The 15,640-nt window shown below is 35.8% G+C and overlaps 1 protein-coding gene across 5 annotated transcripts in view; it reads left to right on the top strand.

Moving 5' to 3' along the window:
• The window catches only part of PARPBP (PARP1 binding protein), a 92,341-nt gene that overhangs the window by 28,673 nt on the left and 48,028 nt on the right, over window positions 1-15,640 (top strand). The gene's annotated exons all lie outside the window — the stretch shown is intronic.

Raw genomic sequence — 15,640 nt, 5'->3', positions numbered from 1 at the left:
ATGCTAAAATGTAGGGGTCCCCTTTAATCTGGCTTCTGTATCTTTTTTACATGCCCTATTAGACTTTTGAGCACTTACCTCTTTTCTGGTACAAGAAAAGTATCCCAAGCCCACTTTTGGTTGTTTCCTGCTTAGGCATGGTTTCTTTTAGTGATTGTAACTACTTTCTGTTGCTTTACATTCATTTATTGCTTACATTCTCATTGTTTGTTTTTCCTACCTTGACAAGATATTTACCAAATTGCGTGGTCTTTTCTCAGTGATACTTAAGGAGTACACTCTTTTTTTATTTTTATTTTTTTTAGGAGTACATTCTTATAGGCTACAGGGAGGAAACAATAATTGTTATTGTGCCTTTCATTTAAGAGGAATGAACTAATTTGTACATTTAAAATGACCTAAATAACCAGGAATGAGGACCTGCCCATTCCAATGGAAAATCCTTATAAGGAGCCTCATAGAAAATGTATCTTGTGTGGAACATGGTTAGATTAAAAGAATGTACAGCTTTTTTCTCAGTTTATTTTTCCATTTATAAGATGAATTTATGGAAGGGAACATAATAGGTCTTTGTGGAAGAAACAAAAAGAAATTACAGAAGCAATTAAGAGAGCTCAAATAATGGGGTTTATGTCAGTTGCATTTATTTATTTATTATTTATTTTTGGCTGCGTTGGGTCTTCGTTGCTGGGTGTGGGCTTTCTCTAGTTGCAGAGAGCGGGGGCTACTCTTCATTGTGGTGCACGGGCTTCTCATTGAGGTGGCTTCTCATTGTGGACCACAGGCCCTAGGCGTGCGGGCTTCAATAGTTGTGGCATGTGGGCTCAGTAGTTGTGGCTCATGGGCTGTAGAGCGCAGGCTCAGTAGTTGTGGTGCACGGGCTTAGTTGCTCCTCGGCATGTGGGATCTTCCTGGACCAGGGATCAAACCCATGTCTCCTGCATTGGCAGGCGGATTCTTAACCACTGTGCCACCAGGGAAGTCCCCAGTTACATATTGATATAAGGATCCTGCATATCTCAAACACCCTAATGTTTGTAACATCAAATACCGGCAGTAAACTATATAAAGTTGTCATCAAGAAACTTACTTTATGATTAAAAAAATCCTAAAGGGATAGCCATGAAAAAGAATTATAGTATATAGAAACTGAAGGGTCTTCACTGTAAGCATATAGTTTTCTCATTTAACAAACAATGGTAGTTTCGTCGTGTTAATCCTCTACTTTTTATCTTTTGCCTTCTTGGATTATATTTTCTAAGAGAATTTTATCTACCACTTAGCTGATGGATTAGATTTTATGAGGACTATTAAAATAGCAGCTATCCTCTCAACCATTCTTCTGTTACTTGCGGACTTCTGATTTTTCTTTTGCAAAGTATTTTATTTCTATTAAAATTCCTAAGTGACTTTTTGGGCTACAGTCGTAAAAAGATATATTTTGATCACCAAATGCTTACTAATGTCACACCAGCTCCTCAAGTAGATGAATGAAATGGACTGGAGAAACAATATTTTTGTTTCCTTATTTTATTTTATTTTATTTTCCCCTGAGGTACTAATCTATTGCTTTAGAAATTCTGAAGTAATGAAGGGAAAAACAGAATAAAGGCCCCAAAAGAAAATCATCAGTTAAATAAAAAAATTCTACGAGTATATTAGTTCTAGTCCAATCTTGTTTGTTCATTATATGTAAGAATTTATGTGTTGACAAATAAAAACAATACTTGTATAAATTTTAATATCAATTTAGAAAAACTGACTTTATTCAAATTGAGATTGAACATATGCATTTCAGTAATAGTTAAGAGTTAGTAAAAGCAACTTGAAGATGTCAAAAAGTTTAAATAAAATTGTTCAACTTCTAAACAAACATTGCAAATATTTTGTGGTATGGATAGAATCAGTTTATTAAACAGATAAATGGAACAGTATCTTTATTTTTGGTATCTGGGTAAAAGCTTCAATATTGTGGATTTTTTCAATTTAAGCCCTTGCTTCTGGACATCATAACTGTATTTATGTGGAATGCTTTTCCAGAGAGCCTCTTTAAAACCCACTTGCAAATACAAGAGCAGGGAAACCATAACTGCCATGTTATCTGACCATAATGATAGGGATAGATTTCCAATTGCAGCCATGAGTTAAAAGAAACACTCTAACTGTGAGGACTCCAAGATGTTTTTCCCTGATGTTTGCCTAACATCACAGATCAGAAGGACACTATTTGCTAGCCTTTAAGAACAAGTTGTAGATGTGGGAGTTTAAGCCCTGGTCTTGTACCCAATAAGGATCAGACATATACATATTAGTAAACTCTCATTATTTCTGGACAGCAGAAGCACAGTGAAACAGAGATTGCCTGAAATTAAATGTAGAAAGAGTAAAGGAATTTCTGATTACAACGTGAATATCTCTTTCCGCTGCTTTGATTTTTGGGAAATTGTGTCACGCTTCCTGTATGTTTTAGACAGACTATTGCACTGTTAGGTTAAAATGGAAACTTTGTGTTATAGATTCACATGAAGTATTATGATTTACTGTGAAAGTAAAGATAAAAGCACTTTTGAAATACAGCAGAAAACTATGTTATACCTTACTTTATAAAATTTTAAGACAGATCTTTTTTTTAAAAATATATGTGAAAGCACTTTAATGATGAAAAGTAACCTCCTACTACTATTAATAATAATAGTAATAACAATAACAAAAATAATACTTAATATTAGCAGTAGTATGTTCTACCGTATAAAATAATCTTCCAGTTTCAGGAGTAGTATGAGGCTAAGTTGAGTCCCCAGAGAGTAATATACTACTTATTTAAAGAAGAAGAAACAACTTTCAAAAAATGCTGAAAAACATTTCATGTATTACTCTGTCTCTGTAGCATTAATGGTAAGCTAGGGTTCTTAAAGATTTTTGTGCGTCCCCAGGTATTCAACTCACTACTAGAAGACTCTCTTCTTTCTTTCTTTCTCCCTTCCTTCCTTCTTTCCTTCCTTCCTTCCTCCCTCTGTCCCTCCTTCTCTCTCTCTTTCTCTTTCTTTCTTTTCTTTTCTTTTCTTTCTTTCCTTCTTTCCCAGTCGCCCAATTCAGCACACCACCATCCACACCCCACCGTGGTTTTACGCCTTGGTGTCCATACGTTTGTTCTCTACATCTGTGTCTCAACTTCTGCCCTGCAAAGCAGTTCATCTGTACCATTTTTCTAGGTTCCACATACATGCGTTAATATACGATTTTTGTTTTTCTCTTTCTGACTTACTTCACTCTGTATGACAGTCTCTAGATCCATCCACGTCTCAACAAATGACCCAATTTGGTTCCTCTTTATGGCTGAGTAATATTCCATTGTATATATGTACCACAACTTCTTTATCCATTCATCTGTCGATGGGCATTTAGGTTGCTGGCTATTGTAAATAGTGCTGCAGTGAACATTGGGGTCCATCTGTCTTTTTTTTTTTTTTTTGGCGGTATGCAGGCCTCTCACTGTTGTGGCCTCTCCCGTTGCGGAGAACAGGCGCTGGAGGCGCAGGCTCAGCGGCCATGGCTCACGGGCCTAGCCGCTCTGCGGCATGTGGGATCTTCCCGGGCTGGGGCATGAACCCGTGTCCCCTGCATCGTCAGGCGGACTCTCAACCACTGCGCCACCAGGGAAGTCCCATGTGTCTTTGTGAATTATGGTTTTCTCTGGGTATATGCCCAGTAGTGAGAATGCTAGATCATATAGTAATTCTACTTTTAGTTTTTTAAGGAACCTCCATACTGTTCTCCATAGTGGCTGTATCAATTTACATTCCCACCAACAGTGCAAGAGGGTTTTCTTTTCTCCACACCCTCTCCAGCATTTCTGGTCTGTAGATTATCTGATGATGCCCATTCTGACTGGTGTGAGGTGTTGCCTCATTGTAGCTTTGATTTGCATTTCTCTAATAGTGATGTTGAGCAGCTTTTCATGTGTTTCTTGGCCATCTGTATGTCTTCCTTGGAGAAATGTCTATTTAGGTTTTCTGCCCATTTTTGGATTGAGTTGTTTGTTTCTTTAATATTGATCTATATGAGCTGTTTATATATTTTGAAGATTAATCCTTTGTCCGTTGATTCGTTTGCAAATATTTTCTCCCATTTTGAGAGTTGTCTTTTCATCTTGTTTATGGTTTCCATTGCTGTACAAAAGTTTTGAAGTTTCATTAAGTCCCATTTGTTTATTTTTGTTTTTATTTCCATTACTCTAGGAGGTGGATCAAAAAAGATCTTGCTGTGATTTATGTCAAAGAGTGTTCTTCCTATGTTTTCTTCTAAGAGGTGTATAGTGTCTGGTCTTATATTTAGGTCTCGAATCTATTTTGAGTTTATTTTTGTGTATGGTGTTAGGGAGTGTTCTAATTTCATTCTTTTACATGTAGCTGTCCAGTTTTCCCAGCACCACGTATTGAAGAGACTGTCTTTTCCCCATTGTATATCCTTGCCTCCTGTGTCATAGATAAGTTGACCATAGGTGCGTGCGTTTATCTCTGGGCTTTCTTTCTTGTTCCATTGATCTATGTTTCTGTTTGTGCCAGTACCATATTGTCTTGATTACTGTAGCTTTATAGTATAGTCTTAAGTCAGGGAGTCTGATTCCTCCAGCTCCGTTTTCTTCCCTCAAGACTGCTTTGGCTATTCAGGGTCTTTTGTGTCTCCATACAAATTTTAAGATTTTTTGTTCTAGTTGTGTAAAAAATGCCATTGGTAATTTGATAGGAATTGCATTGAGTCTGTAGATTGCTTTGGGTAGTACAGTCATTTTCACAATATTGATTCTTCCAATCCAAGAACATGGTATATCTCTCCATCTGTTGGTATCATCTTTAATTTCTTTCATCAGTGTCTTATAGTTTTCTGCATACAGGTCTTTTGTCTCCCTAGGTAGGTTTAATCCTAGGTATTTTATTCTTTTTGTTGCAACGGTAAATGGGCGTGTTTCCTTAATTTCTCTTTCAGATTTTTCATCATTAGTGTATAGGAATGCAAGAGATTTCTGTGCATGAAGTTTGTATCCTGCAACTTTACCAAATTCATTGATTAGCTCTAGAAGTTTTCTGGTGGCATATTTAGGATTCTCTATGTATAGTATCATGTCATCTGCAAACAGTGACAGTTTTACTTCTTTTCCAATTTGTATTCCTTTTATATCTTTTTCTTCTCTGATTGCCGTGGCTAGGACTTCCAAAACTATGTTCAATAATAGTGGTGAGAGTGAGCAGCCTTGTCTTGTTCCTGTTCCTAGAGGAAATGCTTTCAGTTTTTCACCATTGAGAATGATGTTTGCTGTGGGTTTGTCGTATATGGCCTTTATTATGTTGAGATAGGTTCCCTCTATGCCCACTTTCTGGAGAGTTTTTATCATAAATTGGTGTTGAATTTTGTCAAAAGCTTTTTCTGCATCTACTGAGATGATCATATGGTTTTTATTCTTCAATTTGTTAATATAGTGTATCACATTGATTGATTTGCGTATACTGAAGAATCCTTGCATCCCGGGGTAAATCCCACTTGATCATGGTGTATGATCCTTTTAATGTGTTGTTGGATTCTGCTCGCTAGTATTTTCTTGAGAATCTTTGCATCTATATTCATCAGTGATATTAGTCTGTAATTTTGTTTTTTTGTAGTATCTTTCCCTGGTTTTGGTATCAGGGTGATGGTGGCCTCATAGAATGAGTTTGGGAGTGTTCCTTAATCCACAAGTTTTTGGAAGAGTTTGAGAAGGATGGGTGTTAGCTCTTCTCTAAATGTTTCATAGAATTCAGCTGTGAAGCCATCTGGTCCTGGACTTTTGTTTGTTGGAAGATTTTTAATCACAGTTTTAATTTCATTACTTGTGATTGGTCTTTTCATATTTTCTACTTCTTCCTGGTTCAGTCTTGGAAGGTTATACCTTTCTAAGAATGTGTTCATTTCTTCCAGGTTGTCCATTATATTGGCATAGAGTTGCTTGTAGTAGTCCCTTAGGATGCTTTGTATTTCTGCGGTGTCTGTTGTAACTTCTCCTTTTTCAATTCTAATTTTATTGATTTGAGTCCTCTCCCTCTTTTTCTTGATGAGTCTGGCTAATGGTTTATCAATTTTGTTTATCTGCTCAAAGAACCAGCTTTTAGTTTTATTGACCTTTGCTATTGTTTTCTTTGTTTGTATTTCATTTATTTCTGCTCTGATCTTTATGATTTCTTTCCTTCTGCTAACTTTGGGTTTCGTTTGTTCTTCTTTCTCTAGTTCCTTTAGGTGTAAGGTTAGATTGTTTATTTGAGATTTTTCTTGTTTCTTGAGGTAGGCTTGTATAGCTATAAACTTCCCTCTTAGAACTGCTTTTGCTGCATCCCATAGGTTTTGGATTGTCGTGTTTTCATTGTCATTTGTCTCTAGGTATTTTTTGATTTCCTCTTTGATTTCTTCAGTGAGCACTTGGTTATTTAGTAATGTATTATTTAGCCTCCATGTGTGTGTGTTTTCTATGTTTTTTTCCCTGTAATTCATTTCTTATCTCATAGCGTTGTGGTCAGAAAGATGCTTGGTATAATTTTAATTTTCTTAAATTTACTGAGGCTTGATCTGTTACCCAACATGTGATCTATCCTGGAGAATGTTCCATGCGCACTTGAGAAGAAAGTGTAATCTGCTGTTTTTAGATGGAATGTTCTATAAATATCAATGAAATCTATCTGGTGTATTTTGTCATTTAAAGCTTGTGTTTCCTTATTAATTTTCTGTTGGATGATCTGTCCATTGGTATAAGTGAGGTGTTAAAGTCCCCCACTATTATTGTGGTACTGTTGATTTCCTCTTTTATAGCTGTTTGCAGTTGCCTTATGTATTGAGGTGCTCCTATGTTGGGTGCATATATATTTATAATTGTTATATCTTCTTCTTGGATTGACCTCTTTATCATTATATAGTGTCCTTTCTAGTCTCTTGTAACATTCTTTATTTTAACGTCTATTTTATCTGATATGAATATTGCTACTCCAGCTTTCTTTTGATTTCCATTTGCATGGAGTATCTTTTTCCATCCCCTCACTTTCAGTCTGTATGTGTCACTAGGTCTGAAGTGGGTCTCTTATAGACAGCATCTGTATGTGTCTTGTTTTTGTATCCATTCAGCAAGCCTGTGTCTTTTGGTTGGAGCACTTAATCCATTCACGTTTAAGATAATTTTCGATACGTATGTTCCTATGACCATTGTCTTTTTGTTTTGGGTTTGTTTTGTAGGTCCTTTTCTTCTCTTGTGTTTCCCACTTAAAGAAGTTCCTTTAGCATTTGTTGTAGAGCTGGTTTGGTGGTGCTGAATTCTTTTAGCTTTTGCGTGTCTGTAAAGCTTTTGATTTCTCCATCGAATCTGAATGAGATCCTTGCTGGGTAGAGTAATCTTGGTTGTAGGTTTTTCCCTTTCAACACTTTAAGTATTTTGCCACTCCCTTCTGGCTTGTAGAGTTTCTGCTGAGAAATCAGCTGTTAACCTTATGGTAGTTCCCTTGTGTGTTATTTGCTGTTTTTCTCTTGCTGCTTTCAATAATTTTTCTTTGTCTTTAATTTTTGCCAATTTGATTACTATGTGTCTTGGCGTGTTTCTCCTTGGGTTTATCCTGTATTGGACTCTGCGCTTCCTGGTTTGGTGGCTACTTTCTTTCTCATGTTAGGGAATTTTTTGACTATAATCTCTTCAAATATTTTCTCAAATTCTTTCTCTCTCTCTTCTCCTTTTGGGACCCCTATAATGCAAATGTTGTTGTGTTTAGTGTTGTCCCAGAGGTCTCTTAAGCTGTCTTCATTTCGTTTCATCATTCGTTTTTCTTTATTCTGTTCCGCAGCAGTGAATTCCACCATTCTGTCTTCCAGGTCCCTTATCCGTTCTTCTGCCTCAGTTATTCTGCTGTTGATTCCTTTGAGTGTATTTTTCATTTCAGTTACTGTATTGTTCATCTCTGTTAATTAGTTCTTTAATTCTTGTAGGTCTTTGTTAAACATTTCTTGCATCTTCTCAAATTTTGCCTCTATTCTTTTTCCAAGGTCCTGGATCATGTTTACTATCATCATTCTGAATTCTTTTTCTGGAAGCTTGCCAATCTCCACGTCATTTAGTTAGTTTTCTGGGGTTTTATCTTGTTCCTTCATCTGGTAGATAGCCCTCTGCCTTTTCATCTTGTCTATCTTTCTTTGAATGTGTTTTGTGTTCCACAGGCTGCAGGATTGTAGTTCTTCTCTTTTTCATTTATTTCTCATCTGATCTTTTTTTTTTTTTGCGGTATGCGGGCCTCTCAGTGTTATGGCCTGTCCTGTTGAAGAGTACAGGCTCCGGACGTGCAGGCTCAGCGGCCATGGCTCACAGGCCTAGCCACTCTGTGGCATGTGGGATCTTCCCGGACCGGGGCACGAACCCTTGTCTGCTGCATCGGAAGGCAGACACTGTGCCACCAGGGAAGCCACTTTTTTTTGTTTTTTTAAAATTTATTCATTCATTTATTTATTTTTGGCTGTGTTGGGTCTTCGTTTCTGTGTGAGGGCTTTCTCTTTTTGCGGCAAGCGGGGGGCACTCTTTATCGCGGTGTGCAGGCCTCTCACTATCGCGGCCTCTCGTTGCGGAGCACAGGCTCCAGACACGCAGGCTCAGTAATTGTGGCTCACGGCCCTAGTTGCTCCGCGGCATGTGCGAGCTTTCCAGACCAGGGCTCAAACCCGTGTCCCCTGCATTGGCAGGCAGATTCTCATCCACTGCACCACCAGGGAAGCCCTGATCTGATCTTTTTGATTTTTTTTCCTCTGCTAACTTTGGGTTTGTTTTTCTTCTTTCTCTTAATTTCTTTAGGTGTAGGATTAGGTTGTTTATTTGAAATTTTTCTTGTTTCTTGAGGTAGGATGTGTTGCTATAACCTTCCCTCTTAGCACTGCTTTTGCTGCATCCCATAGGTTTTAGGTTATCATGTTTTCATTGGCATTTGTTTCTAGCTATTTTTTGATTTCCTCTTTGTTTTCTTCAGTGATCTCTTCGTTATTTAGTAGTGTATTGTTTAACCTCCATGTGTTTGTATTTTTTACGTTTTTTTCCTTAATTGATATGTAGTCTTATAGTGTTGTGGTCGGAAAACATACTTGATACGATTTCAATTTTCTTAAATTTACCAAGGCTTGATTTGTGACGCACGATATATTTTATCCTGAGAATGTTCCATGAGCACTTGAAAGTGTTTTCTGTTCTTTTTGGATGGAATATCCTATAAATATCAATTAAGTCCATCTTGTTTAATGTATCATTAAAACTTGTGTTTTCTTATTCATTTTCATTTTGAATGATCTGTCCATTGGTGAAAGTGGGGTGTTATAGTCCCTAGTATTATTGTGTTACTGTCGATTTCCCCTTTTATGGCTGTTAGCATTTGCCTTATGTATTGAAGTCCTTGTATGGTTGGTGCATAAATATTTACAAATGTTATATCTTCTTCTTGGATTGATCCCTTGATCATTTTAGGACAGATCTTAAAGATGATTTTAATTTAGTTGTATCTTAGTACTTTTCTTTTTAAGGCAATGTAATAAAAATATATGAGCTCTTATTTGATCCCAACTTCCCGATAAGTTTTTATCAATAGTTTCAATTTTGAAATATCTAAAAGGGGCAAATACATGTATGAATTTTTCTTTCGTTTATCATTGAACAAATGCTGATTGAGAACTTATTAATAAGAATGGATTGATTACCTGCTCTTATGCCAGTCATTCTTTTAGGGCTTAAGGATGCATCATTTGCTCTCAGGGCACTCATAAAATAGTAGAAAGATTAATAAAATAGACAAAGTATCAGAAAGTATTAATATTTATGTAGAGAATTATAATTGGTTCATATGCATAGTTATAACAGGTTGATAAGAAAGAGAATATGTGAATTGTTTCTTTATACTGGAAAATCAGGGAGCCTCTCTTCAAATGTAACATTTAGTATCTTTAATATTTAAGAAAAATAGTTTCATAGAATTCATATCAAACTTTTTGTTTTAATGAATTTTGCTTAGATTTTATTTGGAGTCCATGTTTAAGGTAACCTTTTCCTGTCCATTGAGGTTTTTTAAATTGACCCTGACTGCCTTACATGTTTTAAGAATTGTTTTTTACATGAAAGTTAAATAATCCCAAAGCATGTTATCTTTAGAAGTGCTTTTAAGATGTGTATGAACTTGAAACTTCCTTTATAACTGTCTGAGAGACTTCCTATTGATTTGTAAGTTTTATTTCTACCTTTTAACTCTCTTTTGTGCTTCTTAATTTAATGTGATTAGACAGAATATTAAGAAATCTTAATTTTAATAAGGAAAATATTTTCTTAGAGTTTACAGATGATAAATTATTGGGTCTTTAGCTAAGGTGTCAGTCACTGATAGACTTATGAATTTCATGAGTTTTGAGCATAAGTTGAGTTTAGCATTTGTGAGTCTATTTTCCCAGGGTAATAGGCAAGGAGAGGATTTCAAGTGAACATTCTGGGAGCAACATCTAAGAATTAAAAACAAACAGGATTCCAGAGCAGGGTGAAAGTAGTTGAGAGTGTGAGAATAAGGAGAGAATTTCATGCAAGGAATTTAATTTTGATGAAATCCAATTTATCATTTTTTTTTCTATTATGTTTTGTACTTTTGCTGTCATATCTAATAAGTCTTCCTAATCCCAAGTCATGAAGATATTCTCCTATGTTTTCTTCTGAAAGTTTTATAATTTTGTACTGTACATTTAGGTCTGTGATCTACTTTGAGTTAATTTTTATAAAAGGTGTGAGGTTTAGGTGAAGTTCATTTGTTTTGCAGATGGATGACCAGTTGCTCCCACACCAATTATTGTAAAGACTGTCCTTTCTTTATTGCTTCTGTTGCACCTGTATCAAAAATCAAATGGCAATATCTGTGTTCTCTTTCTGGACTCTATTCTGTTTCATTGATATGAGTGTCTGTCCTTTTGTAAATACTATGCTTTTTTTTGTTTTGTTTTTACAATTTATATTCACTTATTAAAAGGAAACGTTTATAATCTCAAGGTTGAGAAGGATTCTTAAGACCCAGAAAGCAAAAAAAATTAGGGAAGAGATTAATGAATTTGATCATTACAAAATGTAAAAATTTCTTGACCTATTCTATTAACAGTGGTAAAATATAAGAAACAGACTGAGAGGAGATCTTTGCCAGTGCGTAATATATGAGGGTTAAAATCTAGAATATAAAAAGAACTACTATGAATAAGAAAAAAGCAAACAAATTATACAATAGAAAGCCATGCAGTCAGTTAACAGGAAAAGAAATAAAGATGGCCAACACATTTTTAAAAAGATTCCTAGTCTTCCAGGTAATCAGAGGAAATAGGTAAAACTTTAAAAGTTTTATAACATTAAGTATTGGCCAGGATATAGGAAAATGGGAACTCTCCTTCACTGTTGGTGGGGGTATAAATAGGTACAAGTGAAGGACACTTGGCAGTATGTATTAAAATAATAGAAAAGTACATTCTCTATAATCCCAGCAGTACTATAAAAACACTCAACATATATACAGGGAGCTCAGTATCAGAATATACATGCAGCAATGCTTATAATAAAATTTGGAGGAATCTAAATGACCCTCATTAGGGGAATGACTAAATTGTAATATTTTTATATTAGAATGCTATATATTACTGTTTATAAGGAGACAGGTTAAGTTTCTCTTTATGGGCCTGAAAACTTCCTGACACTTATTATATAAGCAACATTTTTTCCTTCTTTCACAGAAGAAAGGTAGAATTAAATTGTAACATTGGCAGTTTACAGCAAGATTTGTGTGCTGTTTTCAAGAAAATGGATACTCCTGTGAGAAGTCTTTGTTCATAAAAACATGTTTTTCTGTTGTTTAATGTATCTATTGGGTTGGCCAAAAAGTTCGTCCGAGTTTGTCCGTAAGAGGGTACAGAAAAACATGAACAAACTTTCTGGCCAACCCAATATTAGAAAATAAGAGGGAAGCACCCCTAGTGCCTCAAAGGAAATAAGAAAATTAAGACTGAATATCACCTGGGTTCCAAGTTTCTGCCATGGGAAGGAAATCAATACTGTGCTATCTTGACTATTGTAATTGTAAAGTAATTTTTAAGATCATTTTTCAGCACATATAATATGTTGTTTCATTGTCTTCTGGCTTACATACTTAATTTTTGATGTTCTATTAACCTTACTATTGTTCCTGTGTATGTAATGTGTCATTTTGCTCTGGCTGCTCTTAAGATTTTTTATCTTTGGATGTCAGAGTTTAAGTGTAAAGGAGTGCTTTTCTTTGTGTTTTCCTACTTGAGTAACTTCTTGGATCTATAAATTGATGTTTTCCACCAAATTTGGGATGCTTTTTGCCATAATTTCAGCAAATATTTTTTCTGTTTTTTTCACTCCTCTGCAGGGATTTCAATTACATGTGTGTCGGACTTGTTTAATTTGACCTGCAGATCTCTTTGGTTCCTTCTTTTTTTCTCTTTTGTTTTTCAGATTTGGTAATTTCTATTTATATATCTATATGTGCACTGATAGTTTCTTTCACTTTCTTCAAGTTGCTGTTGAGCACACCAAGCAAATTTTGTTTCAGTTATTGTACTTTTTATCTCTAGAATTTTCTCTTTATAGTGTCCACTTTTCAGTTCTCATTCCTCTATTAAGTCACTGATAACATAATTTCCTTTAATTCATTGAACACATTTTAGTTTAGTTCTTTGACTATATTTAGAGCAGATGCTTTGATATTCTGTCTGATAAATCTAACATGTAGGTCCACTTGGTGCCATTTTCTATTGACTGCTTTTTATCCTAAGAAGGGGTCACAGTCCCTTTTCTTTGGCTGTCTAGTAATTTTTGGATGAAACCCAGACATTTCAGGTAATATTTTGTAGCAACTCCAGTTTTTTCTCATGTTCTTCTGAGGAACATTGGTTTTTATTTCTAGTAGGCAGGTAACTTGCCTAGATTCCAACTTCATAGTTTGTTTCCTTGGTGGTATGCATTGGATATCTGTTCTTATAGTTTCCCTTTGCTGATTTTTTTAGCTTGGCTTTTGTAAGTCTTCCCTCTGCCTGCCAAATTTGGCAGTCAGCCAAGCATTTGGGGGAGATATGGAGCTTATTTCTGTGGATTCCTTTTTCCTAGGGATTTTCATGAATTTTCCAGTTGTTCTGACAGGTTTTGGCTTTGTATACTTAACATTTCAAGCCTGTTCAGCTTCAGTTTTCTGCCACTTAAGCTATACACAGTTGTAGAGTGCACTCAGTTTAGCAAACCTTCAGACGCATAGCTCTGGTTCTTTATAGCTCAATCTTTCTAATATATTTCTTTCTGTTTTCTGTCTGTGTTTTTGATGGACCCCCTGGAATCTTCCCCATGCTTGCATAGTTTTGCTGTCAGCTAGGGGTTTTGGATATTTATGCTCTCAACTGTTTCTAGGAATTCCTCCTTTAAATTTCTAGCTGTTTTCCCAGCTCTGAATTCTAATCTCTGGCACCTTTAGTCACTTCTATAGTCATGAAACTTGGGCCAGTAAACCACAAACTTAATTCATACCCTTCTTATTGCAGTTCTTTTAAAACTAAATGTTCCTCCAGCCTCTATTTTTTGGACACTTACCAGTGTCTTTAAATACTATTTAAAATTTTTTATTTAATATTTAATGTTTGTTATTTAAGGGGTTCACATGATAAGTTGCATCCCCTCCTTTACTGGAAGTTGTAGGGACTTGAATAAGCACAAACTTGCAATTCTTACCCTTCTTGTTGCAGTTCTTCTAACATTAAATTCTCCTCCAGCTTGTGTCTGCTTTTTGGATGCTTTCCAGTGTCTTTACATAGTTATGTTTTAAAAATTTTACCTAATATTTTGTAGTGGTTACCTGTGGGAGTTCACAGTATCACTTCTGTAATACTAGAAGTTGCAAGGCTTTGAAAAGCTATAGTTAGCTAATTTTAAGAAAAAGATCATTGAATACCCTGGTTTATCACTTGACTGTGAAGGACAAGTGCCGTATATATGAAAGAACTGTTGCCCCTATCAAGTTCTCACAAATGTTACTTATCTTGTGTTTGAACAGTCTATAGCTCTGTTTTAGGCCAGTTAATGTCAACATCAACTACTTGCTATTATTTGCTAACATTTGGTTGAATCTCTTTATTTTAATTCTTAGTTGGTTATTTGGTATTGTGAAAGTCAGTATCTAGTAATTCTTCAGAAATTTAACAATTTAACTTCAGCCCTTATATCTTGCCCTGTAAAGAGACATGGGTATGGGACCAAATAGTGGCAGTTGGCCCATTCCCTATGCTTCAGGGAGCTTCATTGTTAGTGATTATTTAGTGGCAAATGTATGTAGGGAAATGAGATCAGGTCTCATCAGAAATGCAGCTGTATCTTTTATATCATTTTCTAAGAGACATTTTCCAACAATTATGATAGTTGTTATTTACTCATAGATTCTCATTGATGGCAAGTTGGTTTCACGAGCCAGGATATGTTCATTGTTCAACCCAAACTTTTGGTTTATATGGCAATTCTCTTTTCCCAAAGAGCTGAGTGAGATACTGTCATTGAATGATCATAAGTATTTTTGCTGTGTATTAAAAAAAGATTGTTGGAATGGGAGAAAATATTTGCAAATGATACGACAGGCAAGGGCTTAATCTCCAAAATATATAAACAGCTCATACAACTCAACAACAAAAAAATAAACAACCCAATCGCAAAATGGGCAGAAGAGCTTACTAGACATTTCTCCAAAGAAGATCTACAGATGGCCAGTAGTTACTTGAAAAGATGCCCAACATCACTAAATTATTAGAGAAACGCAAATCAAAACTACAATGAGGTATCAACTCATACCAGTCAGAATGGCCATCATCAAAAAATCTACAAACAATAAATGCTGGAGAGGGTGTGGAGAAAAGGGAACCCTCTGGCACTGTTGGTGGGAATGTAAATTGATACAGCCACTATGGAGAACAGTATGGAGGTTCCTTAAAAAACTAAAAACAGAACTACCATATGACCCAGCAATCCCACTACTGGGCATATACCCTGAGAAAACCATAATTCAAAAAGAGTCATGTACCACAATGTTCATTGCAGCTCTATTTACAATAGCCAGGACATGGAAGCAACCTAAGTGTCCATCGACAGATGAATGGATAAAGAAGATGTGGCACATATATACAATGGAATATCACTCAGCCATAAAAAGAAACGAAATTGAACTATTTGTAGTGAGGTGGATGGACCTAGAATCTGTCATACAGAGTGAAGTAAGTCAGAAATAGAAAAACAAATACCATATGCTAACACATATATATGGAATCTAAAAAAAAAAACGTTCTGAAGAACCTAGGGGCAGGACAGGAATAAAGACGCAGACCTACTAGAGAATGGACTTGAGGACACGGGGAGGGGGAAGGGTAAGCTGGGATGAAGTGAGAGAGTGGCATGGACTTATATATACTACCAAATGTAAAATCGATAGCTAGTGGGAAGCAGCTGCATAGCACAGGGAGATCAGGTCTGTGCTTTGTGACCACCTAGAGGGGTGGGATAAAGAGGGTGGGAGGGAGGGAGATGCAAGAGAGAAGA

This window comes from Tursiops truncatus, chromosome 11 (assembly GCF_011762595.2).
Source record: "Tursiops truncatus isolate mTurTru1 chromosome 11, mTurTru1.mat.Y, whole genome shotgun sequence".
Taxonomy (NCBI): Eukaryota; Metazoa; Chordata; class Mammalia; order Artiodactyla; family Delphinidae; genus Tursiops; species Tursiops truncatus.
Note: the sequence above shows the minus strand (reverse complement) of the source record. Positions and strands in the feature narration are given on the sequence as shown.